Genomic DNA, 13,513 nt, shown 5'->3' with positions numbered 1-13,513 from the left:
AAAAAAAAAAATTCTTTTCTTTAAGAATGTTGAATATTGGCCCCAATCTCTTCTGGCTTGGAGAGTTTCTGCTGAGAGATTCGCTGTTAGTCTGATGGGCTTCCCTTTGTGGGTAACCTGACCTTTCTCTCTGGCTGCCCTTAACATTTTTTCCTTCATTTCAACTTTGGTGAATCTGACAATTATGTGTCTTGGAGTTGTTCTTCTAGAGGAGTATCTTTGTGGCATTCTCTGTATTTCCTGAACTGGAATGTTGACCTGCCTTGCTAGGTTGGGGAAGTTCTCCTGGATAATATCCTGCAGAGTGTTTTCCAACTTGATTCCATTCTTCCCATCACTTTCAGGCACATCAATCAGACGTAGCTTTGTCTTTTCACATAATCCCATATTTCTTGGAGGCTTTGTTCATTTCTTTTTACTCTTTTTTCTCTAAACTTCTCTTCTTGCTCATTTCATTCATTTGATCTTCAATTGCTGATACTCTTTCTTCCAGTTGATCAAGTCGGTTACTATTGAAAGGGTATTTCCTATGTTATCTTCCAGGATTTTTATAGTATTAAATTTTACATCCATCTTGAGTTAATTTTTGTGCATGGTGAAAAGTAGTGAGTACAGTTTCAATATACTGCATATGGTTAGCCAGTTATCCCAGAACTATTTTTTGAATAGTGAGTCCTTTCCTCTTTTTTTTTTTTTTTTTTTTGTCAGTCTTGTCAAAGATCACATGGTTGTAGTTGTATGGTTCTGAGTTTTCTCTTTTATTCCAGTGATCTGTGTGTGTGACAGTATCATGCTTTTTTAGATTACTGTAACCTTACATTATAGTTTGAAGTTCAGTTGAGTGATGTCTCTGGCTTTGTTCTTTTTGCTTAGGATTACTTTGGCTATTTTGGCTTTTTTGACTCCGTATGAATTTTAGATATATTTTTTGAATTTTTTTTTCTAATTCTATGAAGAATGATGTTGGTATTTCAATATGAAGAGCACTGAATCCATAAATTACTTTGACAATATGGTCACTTTAACAATATTGATTCTTCCAGTCTATGAGCATGCAATGTATTTCCATTTGTTTGTGTTGTCTCTGATTTATTTCATGAGTGTTCTGTAGTTCTCTTTGGGGTGCTCTTTTGCCTCATTCACTAGCTGATTGCTTGGTATTTCATTTTCTTTGTGGCTACTGTAAATGGGATTGTATTCTTGATTTGACTCTTAGCTTGGACATTTAGGAGCCTTTTGGTGGAAGCTTTAGGGTTTCTATATACAGAATCATATAATCAGTGAAAAGAGATAGTTTGACTTCTTCTATTTCTACTTTTATGCCTTTTTTTTGTTGTTGGTGGTGTTCTTGCCTGGTTACTCTGGCCAGAACTTCTAGTGCCATGTCAAATTGGTGTGTTTGGAGTGGGCATCCTTGTTTTATTCCAGTTCCCAAGGGAAATGGTTTCAGCTTTTGCCTTTTCACTACGATGTTGGCTGTGGTTTTATCATAGATGGCTTTTATTATTTTCGGGTACATTCCTTCAATGCCTAGTGTGTTGAGGGTTTTTATCCTGAAGGGATGTTGGATTTTATAAAAGGCATTTTCTACATATATTGAGATGATTGTATGTTTTTGTTTTTAATTATGGTTATGTGCTGAATCATATATATTGATTTGCATGTGTTGAGAAAGCCTTGCATCCCAGGAGTAATGCCTACTTGATTATGAGGTTTTAACTTTTAGATATGCTGCTAGATTCAATTTGCTAATATTTTTTGAGGATTTTTGCATCTATATTAATCAAGGATATTGGACTGAAGTTTTCTTTTTTTGCTATGTCTCTGCCAGATTTTGGCATCAGGAAGATGCTGCATTTATAGAATGAGTTAAGGAGGAGTCTCTCCTCCTCAATTTTTTGGATTATTTTCAGTTGAATTGGTACCAGATCTTTGTACACCTGGTAGGATTAGGCTGTGAATTCATCTAATCCAGGGCTTTATTTTTTGGTTGGCAGGTTTTTCTTTTCTTTTCTTTTAAACTGATTCAGTTTTAGAACTAAAACTTTGTCTAGTCAGGGTTTTAATATAGTCCTAATTCAACCTTAGGATATTATGTGTTTCTAGGAATTTATCCATTTCATCTAGATTTTCTAATTTGCATGCATGGAGGAGTTCATAGTTTTCTCTGAGGATGTTTTATATTTTTATGGGAATAATGTAATATCAAATTTTCATCTCTGATCTAGCTAATGGTCTATCAATCTTAATTTTTCAAAGAATCAACACTTGGTTTAATTGATCTTTTGTGTAAATATTTGTGTCTCAACTTTGTTCAGTTCTTCTCTAACTTTTCTCCTGCTAGCTTTGAGGTTGGTTTGTTCTGTTTTTTGTTTGTTTTTCCCTAGTACTTGTAGGTGCAAAGTTAGACTTTTGTTTGAGATCTTTCTAACTTCTTATTGAAGGTATTAAGCACTATAAACTTTCCTCTTAATATTGCTTTAGCTATATCCCAGAGATTTCGGTAAGTTGTCTCCCTATTTTCATTCCTTTAAAAGTATTTTTTTTTAAGTTTGTGCTTTAATTTTAATTTTGATGCTAACCTAAGAGTTATTCAGAATAAAGTTGTTTAATCTTTATTTTTTTATTTTGAGGGATCTTCTTGATATTAATTTCTATTTCTATTGCATTGTGGTGTGAAAGTGTGCTTAGTATGATTTTGATTTTTTGAAATTGTAGAGACTTGCTTTATTACTGAACATATGGTCAATGAGAAGAACATCTATTCAGTGGTTGTTGGGCAGAGTGTTCTGTAGATGTCTATTAGGTTTCATTGGTCAAGTGTCAAGTTTAAGTCCAGAGTTTCTTTGTTAGGTTTCTACCTTGAAGATCTGTCTAATGCCATCAGTGGGGAGTTGAAGTTTCCAGCTATTATCCCATGGCTAAATATTTTCATAGGTCACGTACAACTTGTTCTATGAATCTCAGTTCCCCAAAGTTGACTGCATATTTGTTTAGGATAGTTAAGTCTTCTTATTGGATTGTATACTTTATCATTTTTTTATATCTGTCTTTGTCCTTAATTGCTATTGTTTTGAAGTCTGTTTTATCTGATACAAGAATAGTGACTCCTCTTTGTTTTTCATTTGCATGGTAGATCTTTCTTCATTCCTTTACTTTGAGTCTGTGGGTGTTAATACATGTGAGATAGGTATCTTAAAAATAGCAGATGGTTGAGTCTTTCTTTTTATTCAGCTTGCCACTCTATGTCTTTTAAGTGGAGCATTTAGCCCATTTACATTCAGGATTAGTATTGATATGTGAGATTTTAATCCTGTCTTTGTGCTCTTAGCTGGTAGTTATGTAGACTTGATTATGTAGTTGTTGTATAGTGTCTGTGGGTTGTATGCTTAAGTGCATTTTTGCTTAAGTGCATTAAGTGTCATTCTTTTGATTCCATGCTTAAGACCTCCTTGAAGACTTTTTAGAAGCCTGGTCTAGTTGAAACAAACTCTCTTGTCTGTGAAGGATTTTATCCTTCTGAAGTTAGTTTGGTGAAATATGAAATTCTTGGTTGGAATTTTTTTTTTTTTTTTTTGAGACTGCTGAAAATAGGCCCCAATTTCTTCCAGTCTTTAAGATTTCTGCTGAGAGGTCTGTTGGTAGGCGGATGAGGTTCTCTTTATATTTGATCTGACCCTTTTCTTTGGCTGCCTTTAAGATTTATTTCCTTTTGCGTTGACCTTGGTGAATCTTATGACTATGAGTCTTCGGGATAGTTTTCTTGTACAGTATCTATCTGGTGCTGTATTTCTTGAATTTGCATATCAATTTATCTACCGAGTTTAGGGTAATTTTTAAGGACTATGTCCTCTTATGTATTTTCCAAGTTGCTTATTGTCTCCTTCTTTCTCAGGAAAGCTAATAAGTTGTAGATTTGGTTTCTTTATATAATCCTATATTTCTCAGAGGTTTTGTTTATTTTTAAAATTATTTTTCTTAGCCGGGCGAGGTGGCAGGTGCCTGTAGTCCCAGCTACTCGGGAGGCTGAGGCAGGAGAATGGCGTGAACCCGGGAGGCGGAGCTTGCAGTGAGCTGAGATCCGGTCACTGCACTCCAGCCTGGGCAACAGAGCGAGACTCCATCTCAAGAAAAAAAAAAAAAGAAATTATTTTCTTTTCTTTTAGACTGAGTTGATTCAAAGAACTGGTTTTTGAGCTCTAGGATTATTTCCTCAGCCTGATCTATTCTGCTGTTAATACTTCAAATTGGTTCTTTCTTAAAATGTCTGTATCATCTTTAAGCTCTTAAACCATTCTACTGAATTTCTTGGATTCCTTAGATTGGGGTTTAAATTTCTTCTGAATCCTGATTATCTTTCTTGCTACCCAGATTCTGAATTCTATGCACGTCATTTCAGTCATTTCTGACTAGTAAAAAACCATTCCTAGAAAGCTAGTGGGCTCACTTTGAGGTAAGGGGACACCCTGGCTTTTTGAATTCCTAGAGTTCTTGAGCTAATTTTTTCTCATCTGGGAGGACTGTTGTTCCTTTAACTGTGATGCAAATTGAGTATAGTCAGTTGACTTTGTTTCTAGATGTTTTCAGAGGGCCAAGACTCTATACAGAATATTTATTTGTGGCTGAATTCTTGCCTTTTGTTTCACAGGAGGGTATAATAGCAAAATATTTTTGGTGTTGTAGTTTGGACTACTATCCAGTAGATGATGCTTATGAGTAATGGCCAGTAGATAAGCTCTGACTCAGCAGAAGGCTATGGGTGTCCACATAGTGGTCATAGGCCATGGTGATGAGATGAGAAGTTCACTGATAATGAACATAATAAAGAAAGCCATCTGCATGGTACATGCATAACATGGAATGGCATTTTGAGCCACAGCAAAGTTTACTAGTATCTTGGGATAAATGACCTTAGAATTACCAAGATCAGTAAAATTCAGGTACCTGATTTAAAAAATATATAGGTGTTGTGTAAACACTCAATGGGTTGAGTCCACATTGTTCAAAATGATTATGCAGTCTTTGCTCACCACTGTGAATGCGTAGATGATGAGGAAGACCCAAAAAAGGGGGAGCTGCAGCTCAAGCCGCCTTGTGATTTCCATCAGAATGAATTCAGTAAGCACTGTTAGATTCTTTTGGTCCATTTAGTCCAGTTATCTCTTCCAGAAAGAAACAGAGTGGTTGTTATAAGTTTTATGCAATGTCATCCAAACAAATTATAACATTTGTAGACAAAAGGTGTTATTCATAATAAGAAATAAACATTATTTCCACATCTGATCCTAAAACTAAAAAAAAAGAGAAACTTCTACTTCTACTATCAACAGAAGCGACCCATATTAAATACACACATAATTATGATGTAGATTAAACTGTAAATATCAATAATGTTTGGAACACATCAATTGATAAAATTATATAGGTATTAATATAGAAATGTTAGACTTCATTACACGGTGGCACACAGTTTTTTTTTTCTAATATACTTCCATATTTTCCAAAGAATTCTTATGGAATTGTGATATTATTAAAGAGTGAGATAGAGATAGCATGAAGCTACTGGAATCTAAATTTTAGTTTCCCTCATTGGCACTTTCTGGATAGGAATTTAACAATAAACTCACAAGTAATATCTCTTTGTAAAAATTCCCAAAGCAAAGATATTTTAACCATGACCAATTAAGGCCACTTTCTCTCAAAATTCTGACTTCCACTTCGTCACACTTTATCTGACAAAACAGTGCATTAGCATATCTGCATATCTGCAGGCATTTGTAGAACCCAGCTAACAATGGATTGAGTTAATGATACTTTGATGTTTAATAGGTATATTTATATGGTTCAAAATCAATGACATTTATTATTAAATAATGCTATCTCTTTTGGTGTAGGAATATTCACTAAGAACACCCTTACCACCAAATGTGCAGAGATTTGTCTGGAATTTCATATTATATAGATTTTATGATTTTTTGCCCATTGGTTTATGACAAAATTTGTATTATTGTTTCTTTTAAATATTTACATATATTTCAACTTAAATGTATACTTTTATTTTGAAGAAAAAAGAAAACTCCCAAACTAATATAAGCTTAATGATTACCAACATGTGCATCTATTCCTACTAAAATATGTTTTATGTCAATATATAGGAATTTTGAATATTTAATTTTGTTTTATTTCCTTTAAAATAATAATGTGAAAATAACAGAGTGTAGAGGGCATTTAAAAGTACTGAGCATTTATTAACATCACATATAAATTACTGTTTATTTCTAATATTGCCCAATAGAACGCAGATCATTACTATGTAAATAGGTGATTTTCAAACATTTCTGTGATAAGCACTGGTCCTCTATTTAATTAATGTGGGACATGAGCAAAACAAAGAGGAACAGGTCTGATTGAGGTTAGTAGAATCTGCTTTAGCCTAATCTCTTTCTCTCTCCTCTTCTACCATTCCGTTTCTCCTCAATGAAAACTTGGAACTCTGCAATCATGAATGTTAGAACAGTAGTTGCATTTTAAAATATTTAGTCAAATAAAATATAGAATTTAGTTACAACTTCATGGAATGCCAGCTTTAACCCACACAACTATCAAGTAGAAACTTCTGGGAGCCCACCACAAGGTCCAAACCTATAGCTTAGAGGAGTTAGAGCACTCTCACCTTGTGGAAGTTGGCAGCAACTGATGAGTTTTATGTGTAGATCTTGCTGTTCTGATTTAGGAAGCAAGGACAGGGGAGGAGAGCAAGACTGGAGATTGGTCAGCTGCCTGCAACCATTCTTCCCAGGTGAAACAGTTTGTTTCTTCTTCATTGAATTCCACTCTGTCTTTCTGGCTTTTTCCTCTCTTACAAGTAAGAACCGTAAGTCCAGCATTTTTGAAAACGTTATTTTGAACTAACAAGATTTCAGGGTATGCCTTCAAAGGGTTTTATTGTAGAATAGGAGATGCAGTGTACTGAACAGAAGAATTCAGTATTGCAGCCACAGTGTCACTGCTTTGAAGTGTTTAAATTTTGCCAATAATTCTTCGTTGGGAGAAAAGCTGAGTATTGGGAGAGAAGCTGAGACAGAGCTTGCATGTCTGCTAGACTTGCTGGCTCCTTGCTTTTAGCACTCCAGTTATCTCAAGCAGCCATATGTTTCTCATTCACTTGATACACTATTTCCTTTCAACGCACACATCCTCACCACCTGTTTGTTTGAGCGCCAATAAATAGCAGTGGCCTCCCAGCGCTTGGGGCCTTCACAGCCTCCATACTCAGGATGGTTTCTGGTCCCAGTTTCTCTCAAACTGTCTTTTTCTCATTCCTTTGACTCCGTCGTACTTCGTTGCCCCCCCGCCCCCACGACCTGGTGTTGGGTCTCATCACCCCAACATTCCTGGTGCCCAATGTGGGGTGACAAAGACCCCGGTGAAGGAACGCTAGAGCCTGTGAAAGCGGAGGATGCATTGTCAAAGGACACCGAGGAGGTCTAAAGAAGCTCTGTGGGAAAACAGTGCTCTGAAGAACCAGGGTAACAATGGGACGAAGTGAAAGCAGACATTCGGCTTATTTAAAATTTTTTAAAGCATTTGTTACGAAGTGGGGGAGGTAAAAGTTAGTACTCAGAGTTTGTTACCACTTTTTAGTACAGTAAAGCTGTTTGCCCATGGTTCCTGGAACAGGGAACTATGGAGTTGGATGAAAGGGAGAGAATTGGAAGAGATTTTTTTTAAAAAGGTGTATAAAGAAGGAGCAGGGACAGGTACCCTGAAAGTGCTGCTGAGGGAGGGATACCAGAGGGGCCCGAGGAAGCCTAAGGCCATCCCCCTGAGCACGACGAGTCTGTCCCTTCCCTGAGAGCCCCCCCTGCTGCCACGGTCCCATGTCCCCATGACGACCCCCAGGTCAAACCCCAAGTCCCTGGGCGGTCCAAGCCCTGGCCTCCGGAGCTGTGCCGCTGACAAATCGGAGCCGCCCCCATGAGCGCAGGAAATGCGGAAAGGCGGCCTCCGCGGGTGCTGGGCTGCAGGGGCAGGCGGGTTGCGAAGTGCCCACGGCCACAACTCCCCCGGAGAGACCGGGGAGGCTGAGCGCCCTTGAGTGCTCCAGGCAAGTGCACGAGTGGCTGTAGCTGTCCTGCTGCGACTACCTTACCTGGGGCAGCCCCCAATAGTCCTGGCAGAGCTTCCCTTCGGGCAGCACTGCTGTCCCCACAGCTGGGCTATTACAACCCCTTCTACTTCCTGAGTCCTGGACCGCGGGCCCTGACCCGGGGATAGCTGCAGGCATCAGCACCTGGGCTCCAGTGGCAGGCCTGGGACCCCGGGCTTTTCATGTGCAGGCGTCCCTGTGGGCCAGTCCGTTGATGAAGGTAGAATCCACAGCCCCTTCCTGAAGCCTGAGACCGGGCAACAGGCAGGCAGAGAATGTTATTCCATCCTTGGTCCACCATGGTGAATTTCTTTATTCTCTTTGAAAAAGCAGCCATTGTCTTAAGCATTATGCACCTCAGTGGGATAAGGGATATCTCTAGGTGTGCTATGCATTATATAATGGAAAACATAGATAAAGACACATCAATGGAAGACTTGCAGAAAATGATGGTTGTGGCTCTTATATACAGATTGTTAGTTTGTTTCTATGAGACAATTTGCATCTGGGGAGCAGGTGGAGCTACCCCAGGGAAGTTCGTGGTGGGGCTTCGAGTTGTGACATGTGATACATTAGTGCTTATTGCACTAAGTCGGGTTTTAGTGATTCCTTCCTCAAATGTTAGCATTACAATGTCCACTACATGAGCTTTGATCAAGAATTTTTCGATTGCTTCTTTTTTCCCTGCTTGCATCACACTGCTGTTTTTTCAGCATAATCAAACAGCCTATGATATTGTGGCAGGAACCACTGTGGTAAAAAGAAATGGGGTCAGATGATGCCCCCAAAGCCCTGATTTCCACACGTTATAATGACAAGACTAAATTGTGTATCAAGGCCATCAGTATCCCTGGGTTACACTAATTAATGATTTAGAAATTAAAGCAGTCACTCCAGTGTGATGCAGGTCACTACTCTGAAAGTGTATTGATTTTACTTAAATGCCAAAGAACTTTTCCAGAAGAAAAACCTATTAAATTCAAATATTAAAATTTGTAGATAAAAAATGCAAATGATTTATAAACAATGGACAATATATACTTTAAGATCTACGGCACTTTCTTAAGATCTAAGAATTTGCTGAAAGCATTTTCAGCTTTGAAATCTCCGAATGAAACTTCAAAATTTGGTTTATCCCAAAATAATGGAAAATGTCCAGTTGTGTTTTGTAAACATCTATATAACTCATCCTTTAGTTTACACTTCTGGGGAGCCACCAAAGAAGGTCCCATTGGGAGTTAAGGGACCCTTACCCTGAGGAACAGTTGGTCTAACAGAAGGTCTAGTCTAAATGTAAAAGGTGTTACTATACATACAGAAATAATTGACTCTGATTATACCAGAGAGATTCAATTAGTTATTAGTTCCTCGACTCCGTGTTCTGTCTCCCCAAGAGAAAGAATTGCTCAGTAGTTGCTGTTACCTTACATAAAGCTAGGAAGCAGCACAGTGAAAAGAACAGGAGGCTTTGGTAATACTAATCCAGCAGGAAAGGCTGTGTATTGGGTTAATCAAGTGTCTGACAAAAGACCTATTTGCACAGTAACTATTCAAGGAAAATATTTTGAAGGACTAGTAGATAATGGAGCTGAGGTCTCTATTGTTGCTATAAATCAATGGCCCCAGCACTGGCCTGAGCAAAAGGCATCCGTTGATATTGTTGGAGTAGGAGCTGCCTGGGAAGTTTATTAACGTTCCTTGATTTTACCACGTCAAGGGCCAGATGGTCAGGAGGGGACAATCCAACCTATCATTACACCTATTCCTGTCATTGTATGGGGTAGAGACTTATTGCAAAAATAGGGTTCTGAAATAACTTCCTACAGATCAGTATAGTAATCATAGTAGACAAATGATGAAAAACATGGGATATCACCTGGGAAAAGGACCAGGAAAAGATAAAAACGGCCAATCGGAACCTTTAGAATTAAGAGGGCAAACAGATCAGACCAGATTGGGGTGTCATTTTTAGGAGCAGCCATTGTTGAGCCTCTGGCTCCCATTCCTCTTGTTTGGCTAACTGTCAAACCCATTTAGGTGGAGCAATGGCCACGGAAATAGGAAAAACTGGAGGCTTTAAAAGAACTGGTGCAGGAACAACTGCAAAAGGGACATATAGAGCCTACTTTCTCCCCTTGGAATTCTCCTGTATTTGTCATTAAGAAAAAATCAGGGAAATGGAGAATGTTAACAGATTTAAGGGCTGCTAATGCTGTGATTCAGCCCATGGGTGCGCTACAACCAGGGCTGCCCTCCCCAACAATGATCCCAAAATACTGGCCTCTCATAGTGGTAGATCTAAAGGGTTACTTTTTTTCCATTCCTTTAACTGCCCAAGATTATGAAAAATTTGCTTTTACTGTTCCCGCCATAAATAATGAAAACCCAGTGGACAGATACCATTGGAAAGTATTACCACAAGGCATGCTAAATAGTCTTATTTGTCAAACTTATATCGGAAAGCTATTAAATCAGTTACAGAACAGGTTAAAAAATGTTATATCATCCATTACATGGATGATAGTCTGTGTACAGCTGAGACTGGGGAGGAACTGATGCGCTACAAACAGTAAAAAAAAAAAAAAAAAAAAAAGGACTGTAAATGCGACAGAGTTCATTGTAGCCCCTAATAAAATCCAAACTTCTCCCTTTCAATATCTAGGAATGAAGGTAGAGCAAAGTGCTATTAAGCCCCCAAAGGTTCAAATTCAAAAAGATAATTTAGAAACCTTAAATGATTTCCAAACATTATTAGGAGACTTTAATTGGATTTGTCCAACTTTAGGCATTCCTACCTACGCTATGTCTCACCTCTTTTTTTACTTTACGAGGCAATTCTAACCTTAACAGTAAATGCTTCATGTCCAAAAAGCACTGGAGGAACTTCAGTTAATTGAGGAAAAAATTCAGCAAGATCAACCCATGACTGCAGCTGAACAACATCTGACAGGACAAAAGGAAAATAAAAAAGGCTGGACAAAGATATATGGTAGAGGGATGCACATACAAAGAGCTGGGGAAAAGGAAAGATACTTTTATGGGGAAGAGGATTTGCTTGTGTATCTCCACGTGACAATCAGGTGCCTGTGTGGGTGCCCACCAAACATCTGAAGATCTATCATGAACCACAGCATGTGGTGGACCCACCTGTACAGTGCAAATTGAAGGCTTAAGAATTACTTTTTCGCTATACTGCTGCACCAGAAGGATAAGCCTCGATTTGCTTTCTCTGTGCCTTCTGTTAATCAGGAAAAGCCTGCTTCTCATTATCAATGGTAAGTTTTACCCCGTGGTAATTAACCAAAGGGCAGAAGCTGAGTTACAAATGTTTCAGCAATGGCATGCCTCCCGGCTACAGCCACAAAAGTTTTTGCTTCTGTTTCAGTAGATTTACTAACATGGAGGTGAGGGTATGCTTGTGTTTTTGCAGGAGATGAACAAACCACGTAGGTGCCCTGAAGATGTTGTACGACCATGGAACAGGCGACTGGAAGGACCCATGGATCCCAACCATGGACTAGGCTCCCCCAGTATGAGCCATGCTGAGAAATTGCTGGAGCACCAGGGTTTTACCTATAGATGCTCAATGGACAAATGCTTTCTGACTGAACTCCTCTCTACCCTGAATACAAGAGACCCTACTAATAGGTAGGCAGGAGTATCATCGCCCCTATTCAGCATGAAGAAGTTACAGAAGACAGATCTTCATCCTTCTGCAACCCCTAGGATTAAGGGTCCTCTTGTAAAAGGGAAAGAGGAGATATGTAGGAAGCATTCAAGCCAGAGAAACTCCATTTTGAATAAGGGCTAAGAAAACAAGCTGGATCACCAACCGGCAATTGCCTTGCTCAATTAATTTTTTTAAAAAAGAGGCCACTTTTTGCTAATAATGATAGCTGTGGTGGTTTTTACAAAAAAAGAGAAGTGGGCGTTGGGAGAGAAGCTGAGGCAGGGCTCGCATGTCTGCTGGACTTGCTGGCTTCTTTTAGCACTCCCCTTATCTCAAGCAGCCATATGATTTTCATTCACTTGATACATTGTTTCTTTTCAACCCCCACATCCTCATCACCTGTTTGGGCACCAATAAATAGCGTGGCCTCCCAGCGCTCAGGGCCTTCGCAGCCTCCACACGATGGTCTCTGGCCCACTTTCTCTCTCAAACTGTCTTTTTCTCTTTCCTTTGACTGTGCTGGACTTCATCGCCCAGACGACCTGGTGTTGGGTCTGATCACCCCAACAATTCTGTGTTTCTTAAGTGTCTTCATATCCAATGTCAGCATCTTCTGAAGATGTGTGAACTTTCACTTTGTGCATGATTCTTGCATAGAAAAGGGTATCTCTGGTCTCCTTTTAATATTTTAATCTTTATATTTTAAATGTAACAAGGTAGGGCTAAACATTAGGACAGATATAATACAAAAAGTATGCAAATAAATGACTGATTTTTCTATCTTCAGACACAGTAATATCAGAAATGTTTTGAGGTTCAGGGTTTTCTCAGTAACTTCATAAGTCTTAAAAACCATTCTATTTCAGTCTATGTTAATGATTCTAATGCCCATTGTTAAACAAAACCCCTCAAACAGAAGAAGCCCAGGAGGAAAAAGAAAGGACTAAAAAAATTTAAATTTTGCATTTGGTGTCCTTAAAATTATTTTAGTTTATAAACTATTGCCATAGAAATACTTATAAAATATTCTTTTAAAATATTGAATTACATATTAACATATTTTTTATTTTTCAAACCTGGATATCATCACCTGTATTTTCTCTAAAAATTCTAACCTCAATACATCCTAACAGATGAGCTTACTTATAAATTTTTTAGGTGATTCTAACTTTCTCTTTACTTGAAATACCTAAACATCACATTCAACTCTCACAAAACAAATAGGTATAGGACAATTGTTCCAATTCATAGGATTTATTGCTCTCCAACACATTAGTTCAGAGAACTCCAATTAGCAGAGACGATACTGAAGTTTTGTAGTGTATTTGGAGGAATCGACTCTTGTTGACCATATGTGTCTATATCAGAAGTTAGTAGTCATAAGAAATGACCAACCCTGGGTGATAATGAAAATATATGCCATTTCTTATCTCACCTTTAATGAGTTGAATTTTCTTCTCCCGGTTTACTTGTGCTTTGGATAGGAAGAATTAATGGTTTGACACGTTTTCTTAAAGTCCTTTTTGTTGTTTATTTATGTGTATGGTATAAAATAAGAGTTCAATTTTATTCCTCTTTTTCTTACTCTCTGAATTTGTGTGTAATTCCTCCAAATGATTTTGCCCAGATTATCTGAGACTTACAAATATTGTCTTTTTGTGCCTACTAATTACCTAGGACACCCTACACATTCA

The 13,513-nt window shown here is 38.2% G+C and overlaps 1 protein-coding gene and 1 pseudogene across 7 annotated transcripts in view; both read left to right on the top strand.

The window, feature by feature from the left end:
- The window catches only part of LOC108514874 (olfactory receptor 4C11), a 416,510-nt gene that overhangs the window by 309,156 nt on the left and 93,841 nt on the right, over positions 1–13,513 (top strand). The window lies entirely within an intron of this gene.
- On the top strand, positions 5,047–9,285 carry LOC108514828 (protein FAM8A1 pseudogene; annotated as a pseudogene). The gene is made up of 2 exons (XR_001881361.1): positions 5,047–5,118; positions 7,831–9,285. The product of XR_001881361.1 is annotated as a protein FAM8A1 pseudogene (transcript).

Source organism: Rhinopithecus bieti, unplaced genomic scaffold (genome assembly GCF_001698545.2).
Source record: "Rhinopithecus bieti isolate Rb0 unplaced genomic scaffold, ASM169854v2 scaffold_33444, whole genome shotgun sequence".
Taxonomy (NCBI): Eukaryota; Metazoa; Chordata; class Mammalia; order Primates; family Cercopithecidae; genus Rhinopithecus; species Rhinopithecus bieti.
Note: the sequence above shows the minus strand (reverse complement) of the source record. Positions and strands in the feature narration are given on the sequence as shown.